This window comes from Spermophilus citellus (genome assembly GCF_964194105.1).
Source record: "Spermophilus citellus genome assembly, chromosome: 8".
Lineage (NCBI taxonomy): Eukaryota > Metazoa > Chordata > Mammalia > Rodentia > Sciuridae > Spermophilus > Spermophilus citellus.
The window spans coordinates 92,366,412-92,381,379 of NC_138189.1; the positions used below are offsets into that span (position 1 = coordinate 92,366,412).

General features: G+C 36.2%; 1 protein-coding gene across 1 annotated transcript in view; it reads left to right on the top strand.

Moving 5' to 3' along the window:
• LOC308654776 (bifunctional heparan sulfate N-deacetylase/N-sulfotransferase 4) overlaps nucleotides 1–14,968 on the top strand; it is a gene marked incomplete at both ends in the record, with an annotated part of 250,397 nt that overhangs the window by 199,452 nt on the left and 35,977 nt on the right. The window lies entirely within an intron of this gene.

The following is a 14,968-nucleotide window of genomic DNA, read 5'->3' on the forward strand; positions in this document are numbered from 1 at the left end:
ACTACAGGTAACTGAAACCTGGTGAAGAAAAAACACAGATAAGGGGGACTACTGTATTCTACATTTACTTTAATTGAATAGGCATCATAATACATTTATTTATCAGATGTTTTATGATAACTTAACTTGTCTAAGTATCACAACAAACCTGTAAACTAAGTTGTTGTTTCATTTAGCAACACAGAAGCCTGAGATTCAGAGAAGTTAATTAATAGGTAAAACAGGACAAGTCCTCAAACCCAGGCATTCTGATTTCATATTTCATGTTTATACTGTCCCATTGTCTGCAAACCCAAACAATATGCATTAGTACATTTTATAGAAAAGCGAATTTCTATATTTTCAGACTTGTGAAATAAATAAAAACTTGTGGGACGCTTTAATCCATCTCTTCTGATTTTTAAAAAAACTCTACATTATTTTCTTCATTAAATGTGCTCCAAATTACAATCAAGACTCAGGTTTTCAGACTCAAGGAAAGACTTACTTTCAACAGTCAAGGGTATGGAATGTTAAACCCTCAAAAAGAAATAAGTGATTAATTATAAATGCTTGTGGTGTTACACATCTTATGTGAAACCACAGTGAAAGTCACATGGAGCCCTGAGCGCTCTGCTTAGGGAAGTAGCCTAAGTAAAAGATCAATAGTGAGAGTGTATTCCGAGTGAGACTTAAAGACATGCACTCATCCACTTTTAGCAGTCTACTCTTTTTCTATCTATCTGACCTACAGACCAAGGGACAAGTTTGACTTCAGAGCTTTCCTTTGCTTCTCTCTTTCTTCCCTCCTTCCTCTTTTTCCTGTTTCTTTCTTTTGCAAACCTTAATTGCAGCAAGAATAATAAAATCTACCTAAATGAAATACTTATTTTTCTCTTCAATATTTATTATATTGAAATGTCTAGCATCATTAGTCAGCTGAAATGTATGTATAGGTATAGGTAAGGATATTGAAATAACAAGGTTTATTTCCTTCATTTCCAAAAATAAAAACATGAAAATGATACTTTACATTGAATAAATCATGGGGAAAATTCATAACTGACATACTGTTAGTTGTAATATAAGATTGTAACAAATAAAATCTACAAGTAGTTAAAATGATAGAAGAAGAGGAAGCAGAAAATAAGAGAAGAAAATCTACCGAACTTGTTCCAAAGTTTTAGCAGAACCATAGCATATGAAAGGGCACCAATTCTGGTGCCCTAACTTTTTGATTTTTAATTTTATATTATTGTGGTAAGAACACAACATGAGATCTACCTTTTTAACAAATTTTAAGTGTACAACATACTTGTCGACTACTCTAAATGCTGATTTTTCTGGGATTCCCAATATAGCCTAAGATAGGTCAATTGAATCCATTGGTACTTATTTCTCTAAAATAGAATAGCTTCTTAGTACCTATTCAAGAAATTAAAGAAAAACTTTACAAAAATTTAAAGTAAATTTACAAATACTTTAAGTACACTAACATTATTCAGCAGCATAAAGTGTTAAGAAATGTCAACCATAACCAACCTCCAATATGTTTCATTTTTTTTTTTTTTTTTTTTACATTTTTTTAATTGGTTGTTCACAACATTACAAAGCTCTTGACATATTATATTTCATACATTAGATTGACATGGGTTATGAACTCCCAATTTTACCCCAAATGCAGATTGCAGAATCACGTCAGTTACACATCCACAATTTTACATAATGCACTAATAGTAATTGTTGTATTCTGCTACCTTTCCTATCCCCTACTATCCCCCCTCCCCTCCCCTCCCATCTTCTCTCTCTACCCCATCTACTGTAATTCATTTCTCTCCTTGTTTATTTTCCCATTCCCCTCACAACCTCTTATATGTAATTTTGTTTAGCAATGAGTGTCTCCCTTCATTTCCATGCAATTTCCCTTTTCTCTCCCTTTCCCTCCCATCTCAAGTCTCTGTTTAATGTTACTCTTTTCTTCCTACTCTTCCTCCCTGCTCTGTTCATACTTGCTCTCATTATATCAAAGAAGACATTTGGTATCTGTTTTTTAGGGTTTGGCTAGCTTCACTAAGCATAATCTGCTCTAATGCCATCCATTTCCCTGAAAATTCTATGATTTTGTCATTTTTTATTGCTGCATAGTACTCCATTGTGTATAGATGCCACAATTTTTTTATCCATTCATCTATTGAAGGGCATCTGCGTTGGTTCCACAGTCTAGCTATTGTGAATTGTGCTGCTATGAACATCGATGTGGCAGTGTCCCTGTAACATGCTCTTTTAAGGTCTTCAGGGAATAGTCCGAGAAGGGCAATAGCAGGGTCAAATGGTGGTTCCATTCCCAGCTTTCCCAGGAATCTCCAAACTGCTTTCCAAATTGGCCGCACCAATTTGCAGTCCCACCAGCAATGTACAAGTGTACCCTTTTCTCCACATCCTCGCCAGCACTTGTTGTTGTTTGAATTCATAGTGGCTGCCAATCTTACTGGAGTGAGATGGTATCTTAGGGTGGTTTTGATTTGCATTTCTCTGACTGCTAGAGATGGAGAGCATTTTTTCATGTACTTGTTGATTGATTGTATATCCTCCTCTGAGAAGTGTCTGTTCAGGTCCTTGGCCCATTTGTTGATTGGGTTATTTGTTATCTTATTGTCTAATTTTTTGAGTTCTTTGTATACTCTGGATATTAGGGCTCTATCTGAAGTGTGAGGCGTAAAAATTAGTTCCCAGGATGTAGGCTCCCTATTTACCTCTCTTATTGTTTCTTTTGCTGAAAAAAAACTTTTAAGTTTAATTAAGTCCCATTTGTTGATTCTAGTTTTTAACTCTTGTGCTATGGGTGTCCTATTAAGGAATTTGGAGCCCGACCCCACAATCTGTAGATCGGAGCCAACTTTATCTTCTATCAGACACAGAGTTTCTGATTTGATATCAAGCTCCTTGATCCCTTTTGAGTTAACTTTTGTGCATGGCGAGAGAAAGGGATTCAGTTTCATTTTGTTGCATATGGATTTCCAGTTCTCCCAACACCATTTGTTGAAGATGCTATCCTTCCTCCATTGCATGCTTTTAGCCCCTTTATCAAATATAAGATAGATGTAACTTTGTGGATTAGTCTCTATGTCCTCTATTCGATACCATTGGTCCACCCGCCTGTTTTGGTACCAGTACCATGTTGTTTTTGTCACTATTGCTCTGTAATAGAGTTTGAAATCTCTATCGCTATACCGCCTGATTCACACTTCCTGCTTAGAATTGCTTTTGCTATTCTGGGTCTTTTATTTTTCCATATGAATTTCATGATTGCTTTATCTATTTCTACAAGAAATGCCTTTGGGATTTTGATTGGCATTGCATTAAACCTATAGAGAACTTTTGGTAATATCGCCATTTTGATAATGTTAGTTCTGCCTATCCATGAACAGGGTATATTTTTCCATCTTCTCAGATCTTCTTCAATTTCTCTCTTTAGGGTTCTGTAGTTTTCATTGTATAAATCTTTCACCTCTTTTGTTAGGTTGATTCCCAAGTATTTTATTTTTTTTGAGGATATTGTGAATGGAGTGTTTTTCCTCATTTCTGTTTCAGAAGTTTTGTCGCTGATATACAGAAATGCCTTTGATTTATGTGCATTGATTTTATATCCTGCCACTTTGCTGAATTCATTTATTAGTTCTAGTAGTTTTTTTGTAGACCCTTTTGGGTCTTCTAGGTATAGAATCATGTCATCCGCAAATAGAGATAATTTAAGTTCTTCTTTTCCTATTTTTATGCCTTTAATTTCTTTTGTCTGTCTAATTGCTCTGGCTAGTATCAAGGACTAAATTAAATAGAAGTGGTGAGAGAGGGCATCCCTGTCTTGTTCCAGATTTTAGAGGGAATGCCTTCAACTTTTCTCCATTCAGAATGATGCTAGCCTGAGGCTTAGCATAGATAGCTTTTACAATGTCAAGGTAAGTTCCTGTTATCCCTAGTTTTTCTAATGTTTTGAACATAAAGGGATGCTGTACTTTGTCGAATGCTTTCTCTGCGTCTATCGAGATGATCATATGGTTCTTATCTTTAAGTCTATTGATGTGGTGAATAACATTTATTGATTTCCGTATATTGAACCATCCTTGCATCCCAGGGATGAATCCTACTTGATCATGGTGCACAAGTTTTTAATGTGCCTTTGTATCCGATTCGCCAGTATTTTATTGAGGATTTTTGCATCTAGGTTCATTAGAGATATAGGTCTGTAGTTTTCTTTCTTTGAGGTGTCTTTGTCTGGTTTCAGAATCAGGGTGATGTTGGCCTCATAGAATGAATTTGGAAGAGCTCCCTCTTTTTCTATTTCCTGAGATAACTTGAAAAGTATTGGTATTAATTCTTTTTTAAAGGTTTTGTATAACTCCGCTGTATACCCATCCGGTCCTGGGCTTTTCTTGGTTGGTAGTCTTTTGATTGCTTCTTCAATTTCATCCATTGATATTGGTCTGTTCAAATTGTGTGTATCCTCCTGACTCAGTCTGGGCAAATCATATGACTTAAGAAATTTATCAATGTCTTCACTATCTTCTATTTTATTGGAATATAGGTTTTCAAAATAATTTCTAATTGTCTTTTGTATTTCTGTAGCATCTGTTGTGATATTGCCTTTTTCATCCCGTATGTTAGTAATTTGAGTTCGCTCTCTTCTTGTCTTCATTAGCATGGCTAAAGGTCTCTCGATCTTATTTATTTTTTCAAAGAACCAACTTTTAGTTTTGTTAATTTTTTCAATAGTTTCTTTTGTTTCAATTTCATTAATTTCCGCTCTGATTTTAATTATTTCTTGCCTTCTGCTACATTTGCTGTTGTTTTGCTCTTCCTTTTCTAGGGCTTTGAGTTGGAGTGTGAGCTCATTTATTTGTTGGTTTCTTCTTTTTTTGAGGAATGACCACCAGGCGATGAACTTTCCTCTTAAAACTGCTTTCATTGTGTCCCATAGATTCCGATATGTTGTGTCTGTATTTTCGTTTATCTCTAAGAATTTTTTGATTTCCTCCTTTATGTCTTCTGTAACCCATTGATCATTCAGTAACATATTGTTCATTTTCCATGTGATGTAGGATTTTTCCTTCCTTCTTTTATCATTGATTTCCAGTTTCATTCCATTGTGATCAGATAAAATGCATGGTATTATCCCCACCCCTTTATATTTACTGAGGTTTGCCCTATGGCATAATATATGGTCTATTTTTGAGAAGGATCCGTGTGCTGCTGAGAAGAAAGTATATCCATTTGATGATGGTTGATATATTCTATATAAGTCAGTTAAGTCTAGGTTATTGATTGTGGTATTGAGTTCTATAGTTTCTTTATTTAACTTTTGTTTGGAGGATCTGTCCAATGGTGAGAGAGGTGTGTTGAAGTCTCCCATAATTATTGTGTTGTGGTCTATTTGATTCTTGAATTTGAGGAGAATTTGTTTTGTGAATGTCGCAGCACCATTGTTTGGTGCGTAAATATTGATAATTGTTATGTCTTGTTGGTGAATGGTTCCTTTTAACAGTATATAATGACCTTCTTTATCCCTTTTGATTAACTTAGTCTTGAAGTCGATTTTATTCGATATGAGGATGGCCACCCCTGCTTGCTTACGAGGACCATGTGCGTGGTATATTTTTTCCCATCCTTTCACCTTCAGCCTGTGTATGTCTTTTCCCATCAGATGTGTCTCCTGGAGGCAGCATATTGTTGGATTTGTTTTTTTAATCCATGATACCAGCCTATGTCGCTTTATTGGAGAGTTTAAGCCATTAACATTCAGAGTTACTATTGATATGTGGTTTGAACTTCCATCCATGTTTGATTGTTTATCCTTTTTTTAAAAAAAAAAAAAAATTTAGTTTGTCTCTCCATGATTGTCTTTCCCCTTGCCCTCTGTCATTACTGCGGCACTTCCCACTGATGGTTTTGGTTATTGTTTTTCATTTCTTCCTCGTGTAGTGTTTTGCTCAAAATGCTTTGCAATGCTGGTTTTCTGGCTGCAAATTCTTTTAACTTTTGTTTATCATGAAAGATTTTTATTTCGTTGTCATACCTGAAGCTTAATTTTGCTGGATACAGAATTCTTGGTTGGCATCCATTGTCTTTCAGTGTTTGAAATACATTGTTCCATGACCTTCTTGCTTTCAGTGTCTGTGATGAAAAATCCGTGGTTAACCGTATTGGTTTACCCCTAAATGTAATCTGTCTCCTTTCTCTTGTAGCTTTTAATATTTTCTCTTTGTTCTGTATATTGGATATCTTCATAACAATGTGTCTTGGCGTTGGTCTACTGTGATTTTGTGTGCTCGGTGTCCTGTATGCATCTTCAATTTGTATATCTGTTTCCTTTTTTATTTCTGGAAAGTTTTCTGTAATTATTTCCTTCAGCAAGTTTCTCATTCCCTTGGTTTGAATCTCTGTACCTTCTTCTATCCCGATGACTCGTAAGTTCGGTTTCTTAATGTTATCCCATAATTCTTGGATGTTTTTCTCGTGATTTTTTACCAGCCTTTCTGAGTTGGCTAGACTCTTTTCAAGATGGTATATTTTGTCTTCATTATCTGATGTTCTGGTTTCTACTTGCTCCACTCTGTTAGTGATACTCTCAATTGAGTTTTTAATTTGGTTTATCGTTTCCTTCATTTCTAGAATTATTGTTTGATTATTTTTTATAGTCTCTATCTCCTGATAAAGATGCTTAACTTCTTCTTTTATCTGTTTGTGAAATGCATTCTCAATGTGTTCTTTCGCTGCTTGAATTTGCTGTCTTGTATCCTCTTTAAGGTTCCATTCCATCTGTCTTAGGTGTTCCTTGAGTTCTTTATATGACCATTTTTCTGATGACTCTAGGTCCTCCTGAATATTTAGGCTGTCCTGCGTTGTTTGTACTCCTTTTCTTCCTTGTTTTTTGAAGCTGCTCATGTTGCTTCTTGTTCTGTTTGACTGCTGAGTTACTGTTTACTCCTATAAATTAGTTTGATGCTTGGGAGGAAAGGTATTTGAAGGGAAGGGAAGAAGTCTCTAAAGAGAATGAGAGTAGGCAGGTAGAATTCAAGAAAAAAGGGGGGATAAGAAAAATGAGAAGACTAAAGAAGAAAAAGAATAGGAACTAAAAAAGAAAAAGATTAAAAAAAATAATAATAATAATTAAAAAAATTTAAGTTAAAATTAGTAGAAAAAAAAATTTAAAAAAAATATTTTGTAAAAAAAAAATTAATAAAACAACAAGAAAGAAAAAAATGAAAATGAAAGAAAAACCTAAATCAAAAAAAAAAAAGGAGAAAAGAAAAAGAAAAAAAAAAAAACCTAATAAATGCAGTCTTAGAGTTTGATTAACTTCTCTTCCAGTAGATGGCGCTGTGCCCACCAGGTCAAGTTTCTCCTGTCAATACGCGGGAACCAATCACTGTGCAGCAGCTCTTCCCAGACTGGGCGAGTCTCCAATCCTGAGTGTCTAGGGCCTCCTCTTGTGTCTAGTCACTTCCCACTTTTTCTCTAGCCAGGCCCCTCTCACCACAATACTGGCTACACGCCAAGTCTGCTGCTCCCGGGAGCCCTGTTTTCATGAACGACTGGGCACACTCTTCCAGTTTGCCATTCCCTCAGACCCTAAGCTTGTAGAGTTTGGGGCTGAGAATCCTCAGCGGCTTTTACTTGCCCTCTGGTATCCACTTCCCGTAGGTGGTGCAAGAGGCCTCAGCAGTCAGCTCTGGTGGGAGCGGTATTTCCGCTTGTGGGACCCGCACCACCTCTGATTCCCTCGGGCTGGCTGAAGCACTCACAGGAGAGCTGGGAGGTGCCCTTACGGGAGAGCTGGGAGGGGCTCTTAGAGTTTTCCCGATGTGTGGAGAGGCAAGGCTATGGGATAACACACCTGTTTCAACGCAGTTATCTCCTCCGCAGCAGTCTGATGACACGGTTTCCCTTTGCCGGGAGACTAATTCAACGGGTGGGTCCTTTTCTCCCAAGCCCCGTTTCAAACCTGTGGCCACTACTTATGAAGGCTCGGTAGGCATTTACCTTCGTAGGATGAGAAGGGCTGACCAGTTGTTTCAGCGGGATGAATTAATGCCGAGTCATAGCTGTTTGTCTGCGGGAAGCAGGTGACCGGGAGTTTGAATTCAGCGGGTCAGAGCTCAGTGCGTGTTCTCGGATCACTTGGATTTTAAATTGTCGCTCATCTTATCAGCTGTTTCATATAATTCGGCAGTTCATTCGCGCGGTGAAGAGTCTGCTCTATGATGCTCCACGGGAGGCGGCGCCAGCAGCGGCGGCGGCAGCGGTGTCAGCAGCGGCGGCCTTCGGGACCCCCGGGGAGGGGGTGCGGGTTGGGGGAGGGGAGGCGGCGCCTCAGGGCCGCGCGGTCCGGGTACCGGACACGCAGGAGAGCGGGCGGGGTGGGGGAAAGAAGTTGAGATCTAAATTTAGAGACTGAGCTTGGGAGGAGAGACGGCTGGGGAGAAAGAAGCAAGGTGGAAAGGCGGAGAGGAGAAGGGGAAGGAGAAGGAGAAGGGGTTGAGGGAGCTGGGCGGCTCGGGCTGCAGCCTTACTGCTCTCGCTGAAGTCGTGCTGTACTCCCTTCACCTTGGCTGGATTAGTGGCTGATTCACTCCACCTAGGCCCCTTTCTTGACACGGTGCTGGGTTTTTGTCGACAGATCTCCTTTAATGATCTTTACCTCATCTTTTCAGACGCCGCGGCGCGGGGCTCAGAGCGGCTTACTCACTTCCCGCCGCCATCTTCTAGCTCCTGGGTATCCATGTCTTAAAGTATCCATTACTAGCAACAATTTTCTGTTATTTTTTGTAGAGCTTGAAGAAGGAAGTGTAGTATTGTTTCTTTAACAACAATGGGGATCAGTAGCATCTGGTGAAAGACACACATCAGCCTGCTCCAGGCCATAAGCAATCGCTTTTCCCATTAACACATCCAGAAGGGTCCCTGTTTCAGATGTCCAGGTACCACATTGGGCTCCAGCTTTTTCTTAAGATGGCAGCTGTTGCTTAAGATGGTCATCCAGATGCTAAGCTAGGACCTTCCACTGGATAGGAGAGTCTTTATGTAGTAAAGTTGAATATATCTTTTTCCTTGGGTTCTGTGATGGCTCCTGCAACCTTGGGGTCTTTAATCAAGCTTCAGGATGGTTTCTTTGTTCTCTGCCTCAGGCTCCCAAAGATGATTCATTTCTTCCTCTTAGGACCTCCAATGTGTGCTTCCTCTCTGTGGAAGTATCTTCTTTTCCTTTTAGAATTCTTCCTTAGAAACTTTGAAAAGGTTAGTCTCGGGGATGCAATGTAGAAGACTGTGGAATTAAATTTTGCCAGAAAAAGATCTTTCATTAGTATTTTATGTAGATAGTCTTAAAAATGCAGTCTCTGTGCAGCTCCTGGTAGCAGGGATAAAACAGGAAGTACCTATGTTTTATTTTTGGAAAACAAAATGTCATGTATAAATAGTCGATTCCAAAATAATGGCAATCTTTGGATTGAGTGAAAAAATACTATACTTATATTAGGTTTGGGCAAACGCCTTACTTTGAGTGTCTAAAATATGTAAGCATTTACCCAGATACTAGTTGCCCCAAACTAAAGAGGTATAAGCTGCCTATCATTATTGACCAACATTTATGTCCTGCGTGCTTAGATGAAGAAACAGTATTGCATTCAAATGGATAATTTTACTCTCTGTCTCTTGCATGTTCCAGCCTACATTCAGAACAAAAGAAAGATCCAAATTGCTTTCATATGAAAAATATGAGTACAATGCCAAAGCCCATCAGAGACGTTTTTCTCTTATATTCCATCTGTCTTCACGTTTTATGAGAACTAAAAGCCTAATCAATAATTTAACAAGCTAGTGGACATATTTTTAAACACAATGGACTCCTTCTGAAAAGGGGCAAACCATCAGAGACACAGAGGCAAAAATGGAAACTGACTGCTAATATTTAATGCTGGTCGTGAAAAACGCCATGTTAGCGCATGAGTACAGGGCAAGATGACTTAAAGTGGGGCACACCTCTTCCTGCTCCACACAGCTGTTGCTTCTTTCTTTATTTGTTATTATGCAACTTCCTATGAACCACATATCTGATTCCTGTTTAAAAGGTTTGATTTTTTAGAGGCATTATTATATAAAGAACTAAGCATTTGAGTTTTAATACATATTTTAACTAAAAATGAATCCTATAAAAAATTCTAAATTCCAATTTAAGGTACTATATAATATATTCTGGCTGTTGATATTCATGACCACAAAATTTACAATGACATTGTATTTGTTGTACAAGTAAGAAAAAGCAAGAAAACTATTCTGGCACTGACAGTGAATATATCTGAACTCAACCTAAAGAGGGTTGATGCTTCAGTTTACAGAAAAAAAAATAAGATCTTTAATTTTTATTTTAGTTTTCCTGTTTTTTATTTTCTTCTTCATGTATTTTGGATATTAGCCACTTCATAAAAGAGGCAAAAGTAAACCATTATTAGTCACTAATTGTATAGCTTGGAATTAAAAACTTGGCCTCAGAGACACTTGCCTGCATTAATGCAGCAATATCCTGTTTGTCACTATGACAGTGTTCCCCTCCCCACTTAATAATTGTCCAGAGAGTTCATTTATATTTACCAAACCCTCCATCATCAAGATTTATACATTACCATATTTAAAAGCACCATTTTCCTTGAATGGACAAATGATTTTATTCCACAATGGATTTATTCCACAGATCATATCTTCTCAAATTTGGCTTATGCATAAATATTATGGCTCAACTATAATATTATGGTTGGCAATCGTGTTACCAAAAAAATGTTGTTTCTAATAAATAATTTGATGATGAGAAGCTTACCAACTTATTTTTATATTATTGCTGTAGACAAAAGGAAGAATTAAGGCTTGTTTTATGTTTGACCATAAGGAAGTTGACAGCCTTGAGAGTTGAAAGAGGAACACCCATGAAACTGCCAAGAACAAGATTAGGGGCTGGAGATATGGCTCAAGCGGTAGCGCGCTCGCCTGGCATGCGTGCGGCCCAGGTTCAATCCTCAGCACCACATACCAACAAAGATGTTGTGTCCGCAGAAAAAACTAAAAACTAAATAAAATTCTCTCTCTCTCTCTCTCTCTCTCTCTCTCTCTCTCTCTCTCTCTCTCTTTAAAAAAAAAAAAACAAGATTAGGCAACCTAAGGATATGCTTGGTGACAGAAGTAATGTCACCCAGACTTCCAGGCCCCTTGGGAAACCCCTGCAACTGACTGTTGATGTTAGCATTTTATGTTTCATTCTTAAAGTCATCCATTGAACAAGATGTCCTTGCCTCCTTTTGTCCTCTGAGAGATAACTCTGGTTATATGAATCAATTCATATCTTTTGAGCAGGAATATTTCAAGGTACAATGAGTTGTGCATATGAACAATTTGTACCCATGTAGTACACTCATATTTTCTCTAAATGATATTTTGGGATTATTAAGTAAAAGTATTCTTAACATATAGCAATGAAATAATAAACAAAATAAGTAAACAAAAGGACAGGATAAGTAGAAGATGCACTGTCATGTTAAAATAGTAGCAATATATTATAAATCTGTGGAAAATTGCTGCTATATCCTACTGCATATCATTTGACTTACCTTATGTAGGCCTCAAACCACATGCATTCTTAATTTATCTTATCCTCCCTACACTCTTCAGAATATATTTTTTTCTTTAAAACAAGCCAGTTGCCCAGAAATACTAAAACTAAAATGCTCTGTCTGCACAATAGGTGCTTTTAGCAAGCCAGATATGCACAGTTAAGCTGTGCCTGCAGAATTGTTTTTCTTAAAGTGCAGTCAATTGACCATATACCAGCACTAATTTGTTTCTAACCAGCAAGGCATGTGCACATGCTGCCCCACACAACAGTGATTGCAACTATAGTGGCCAGGGTGCTTCTTTTTATTTTCAGCAAAGGGAAATTTAATTGCACAAGCATGCCTCAGCTTAGAACCACACAACATCTCCAGACTCTGCTTCCTTCCACAGTCAGATTTTCCATTTGCCCTGCATTAAGTTTTATATATCCTTCATAAAAACAAAGCTTAGTCTCCTATAGAAAATTCTGGAAAAGTTACTTAGAACTAGTCCACTGCAAAAATCTTTTAATTACATTAATACCTCAATGAAATGATAACATGTATTTGCCTGTCATCTAAAAATAATCTTTACAATACTCTCAAAGTAGATTTTTTAAAAATAATTTTGTCAGACTTTAGGTGTTCACCAGAGCTTTAAAATTCCATCTTAAAATAACAGCACTAGAGGGCAGGTGGTAGATTTCTAGGACATTTTATATTTCTTTAGGCACTCAGCCTGTAGCCTGCTTTTTTTTTTTTCATAATAATTTCAGTCCTGGGAAACTATAATTATCTTGGAGCACACTACTTACACTGTCTTATTTCTTAATTACAGTAGTGACATGAGATAAATGCATACTTACTGGGATCAAATGCATATTATTTTGTGGTGATTATAAAGAAGTTCTCATGACAACAATTGAAATTATATGGTCATCAACCACTGATACTGTTATGTTCTAGAAACTCTAATTAAGTCCTGCCAAGAGAACATTTCCTATTCGAGATAAAAGAGCTAAAGGGTGAGAGAATGGCCAATGCAAAAACCGATGACATAGATAACTCAAGCTTGTTCAAATAATCCCATATGAATCTCAAGTAATATTATTATATCATCTAACATTTGGGAGAGTCAATGTAAACTTCTACCTAAGCAAACTATATAAAGAATATTCTTCCATATAGTCTCTCTTTAATGATCTGTAAGTATAAAGTTTGAATATACCCAAGGGAAAAAAATGGACAAGAAATATGACAGAAATGATATTATATCCAAAGATAAATTCTGAATCTATTGGTAGCATTGTTTTCAAATACTATAATTCATTGTCTTAAAAGTTTTAATTTAGGGGTCAGGTTCCATAGCAGCCCTTCTGCAGAAGTAAAGGTTGCCATGCCCACCACCCCCCAAAAGAAAGAATTTTTCATTTAGGATTCCAAAAAAATAATGTATCTTTTGTCATTCTATTTCAAAGAAGAAAGAAAAACTATAAGTTGCCAAGATAATACTTTCATAGTTTTTTCACTGTCTTCTATAGAAATATGTACTTTATCTTTTTTGTAATGGAGAAAGGGAAAAAATGATGGGTGTCAGATTCTATATATGAATGTGCTTGGGTGGAAGGTCTCAGGCATATCCTATGTTGGATGCGGGAATCTGGCTTCCTGAGTTTGAATTCCTGTGCTGATGCTCTCTAGTTGTGGACTTCAAGGAGATATTTAACTGCTCTAAGTCTGTTTCTTCATCTGTTAAGGGGGCAATAGCAGGGCCTCCATTGTAAGAGCATGGTAAACATTTAGTTCTTCATATATGTAAAGGGCTTAGGATCATACCTAGGACATAGCAAATGCTTTGTAAACTTTAGATATTCATTTTGTAGTTCTGAAAAACTAAGGGTGAAGGGTCATGTTCTCATCTTCTCTTTTTTCTTTCAACTATAATGGGGAGTGAATCTGATAATTTCAAGAGGTTTTCCTCAGAGAATTCTTTTCAGTATTCTAGTATGACATATGGAAAAACACTGTCTTTTCCAAACTAAAAGGGCATTCAAGGAAGAAACTTGGTATCTTTTACTTATAATTCCTTGCCAGAGTATTGTTTATTGAATTCTGGTGCAAAGTTATGCTTTTTTATTTTGAAATGAAAGGTCTCTTCTCTGGGAATTTGCAGTTATACAGTGACATATCTTCTGAACTGAAGGTCATCAGTATAACCTTTACTGCAAAGAGTAGCCAGCTGGGTCTGCAACAAAAAATGGTATTGTAATGGCACTGCATACCCATTTTTATTTCCAAATAACCCAAAATAACCACATCAAGCAACATACTCTCTTAAAAGAAAGTATGTGAACAATGTTATCAAACCTTAGCTTTTGAGACACTTGACTTTTCTTCAATATTTACTGTTCAATTTCAAATGTTGCATTTATTCTAGTATTATTAATTGTAACATTTTATTTTCCTGTTTTATTAAAGAAATTAATAAAGTACTTTATTGTATTACATTGATTGCTTTGAACGTTTATAGATTTTTATAATTGGTAGTAAATTTACTTTTAAACTATTTATATTTTAAAATAACTTGACATTTAGGAACAAATACAAAATATTGTTACAGAAAAAAGAGCTCTTTTTTAATGAGTTGCAGAAGTAATCTCTGCAATTTAGATCAAAATTATGTCATTTCTCCTTTATTTGGTATTTTTAATTCCTTTTACAATGCCTGATAGATTGTAAATTAGATTATCACTATAATTACATTCAGAATTTTAGTTAGTCTCTCCAGAACAATCTATATTTCATTTTTCCTTAGTTTATATACACAAAAAAACAACAGTAACTGAAATGCCATATAATTTTAGAGTTAACATTGAGGTTTAAAAAATTGTAAGAAGATTAGTGAGTATGGATAAATGTAATCAATTTCTGTGCAAACATTATTAGTTTTATGAAATTAAATTTTTAACTGATACATTAAAACATAAAAATTGAACATATTACTGGGGTACTATGTGATGGTGCAACAAATATATATTGCATAATATGCAAATCAAGTATCTCCTCAAGCATTTATCATTTCTTTATGCAGAAAGTAATCAAAATCCTTTATTACACTAAAAAAATCTCCATTAGATAATAAACAAGTATACTAAAGTCTGATTCTATTTCAAACTCTGTGTGTGTTTGTGTGTATGTGTGTGTGTATCTATATCAGAAAATATCTAAACCAATGTTTTAATTTTAGAACCGATCTGATTCTGATGCTTCACTAGTTTGAAAATTACTTGATTTGATGGTTTGATGATACTGATTCCATAACGGGGAAAAAACTGATATTGAAAATTACACTATAC